We start from the raw sequence: 2,024 nt of genomic DNA, 5'->3' as shown, positions 1-2,024 counted from the left end.
TTGGACCTTTTTAATAGTTTTAGTAACTTCACTGTTTATATCAAGTCTAGAAATTGAAGTTTCATTTAATGGAATTGGTAATTTATATTGGGAATGAAAGGTCCTTCCACTGAGAAGTAAATTTACAGCAATTCCTGTAGATTCTGTGGGTAAAACAGTACCACCACAGCCTCTAATATAATGTATTAAAACTTTATACAGATATACAGGTGAATAGGATTCCTAGCTGGCAGGCCCCTGACAGCAAGCTATCCAACAGAGGATTCTGTGAGGAATGGACCTCCCTCCTCCCTCCTCCCTCCTGTCAGGGTCTGGTTTGCAGGCCGGCCACACCCCCTGTTGGGCCAGACCCAGAGTTCTACCACGCTGTGGCCTCCACCTCAGCAACCCAGGACTGACTGCCGCTGGGCGCTCCTGGCGCTATGAGGGTGGGTTCTTCCCTCAGGCCTCACAGGAAACAGCTCAGGGAGGGCGCAGCCATTGCCAAGACGAATCAGGACTCAGTGCCTCCACACTCTGGTTCCTGTCTCAAACCTCTCCCTCACCAGAAACAGCTCAAACAGTTCAGGGAGGGCAAAGCCGTTGCCAAGGCAATCCCTACAGGACTGACTGCCTTCCAGTTGGTCGAGCCTTGGTTGTGATGGGTGTTACACCCAGGGTTTTTATATAAATAGATGTTGGCTGGAGGCCGCCCACAGATCCTTGCCACATGGGTTTCTTTGACATGACTGCTGATGTCATCAAGCCTATAAGGGTTGTCTGTCACCTCAGCTGGGGCCCTATCCCCCTTTTAAAGGTTTTTACCTGATTATGTCAGGCTAGTCAAGATAATTCTTCCTTTTGGTTAACTCAAAATCAACTGCTTTGGGAACTTAACCACATCTGTAAAATCCCTTCACCTGTGCCATATTCTGTTGCCTAGAAGCAAGTCTCAGGTCCCACCTACACTTGGTGAGGGATCGGATTGGGGGGGGGGGGGTAGGAGGAGATTACATGGGGCATGAACATCAGGGGAATCATGGGGGCCACCCTAGGGTCTGCCTGCCATGGAAGTTGTCCTAATCCCAACCTCTCTGTCCCTGAGCCTGTAGTAAAACCTCCTCCACATCTTTTTGAGGCCCCTCTCCATTCCCAGTGGTATCGTCAGGCTCTGGTCCCTTCCTGAATTCCTAAAAGTCTCACTGTGACCCATGCTACAACATGGATAAACCTTGAGGGCTTTATGCTCAGTGAGATAAAGCCCACCACCCTCTCTCTCTCACACACACACACACAAAAACAAAAAATCAAAAACCATACATATGATTCCACTTACGTGAGGTCACTAGAACCATGACATTCATAAAGACAGAAAGTAGAATGGTGGTTGCTAGGGGCTGTGGCAGGGGAGAACAGAGAGTAGTTGTTTAATGGGTGCAGCGTTGTTTTGCAAGATGGAAAGAGTTCTGGGGATCTGCACAACAATGTGAATGCACTTAACATTACTAAATTGTACACTTAAAAACGGTGACGATGGTAGGTTTTATGTTGTGTATATTTTACCGTAATAGAAAAACAAAGCTGTAAGGTGCCCCAGGGAAGTTCTCAGTGAACTCTCCCCGGTCAGGTGTTTCTCCTGTGCCGGGGATTGCATATTGCCTCCGTGCTCAGCACACTGCAGCTCTGCACTGGTGTTCTTGTCTGTCTCCCACCAGCCTGGGAGGCCCTTGAAGGCAGGGGTGGTGCCTTCCTTTTCCCTGTGTCCCCAGCACCTGGCCCACGGGCTGACACCCACCCAGACACTAAGGAATTATTTATGCCTTCATGTTCCCGCATGAATACCTCCTGAGGATGCCCAGTGTGAAGAGGAACACCAGATTAGAAGGGAACTGTCCCCGGGCCCATCACGGTTCTCACTACTGCTCCTCCATTTTGCCCAGTTCGAGGTGGCCAAGAACAAGGCATCCTCCATCCTCCCACGTTAGGGATGGAGGGCTTAACAGGGGCCTTTGGGAAGGAGCTGGCAGTTTCTCCTCCTGCACTCA

Source organism: Myotis davidii, unplaced genomic scaffold (assembly GCF_000327345.1).
Source record: "Myotis davidii unplaced genomic scaffold, ASM32734v1 scaffold641, whole genome shotgun sequence".
NCBI lineage: Eukaryota > Metazoa > Chordata > Mammalia > Chiroptera > Vespertilionidae > Myotis > Myotis davidii.
Note: the sequence above shows the minus strand (reverse complement) of the source record.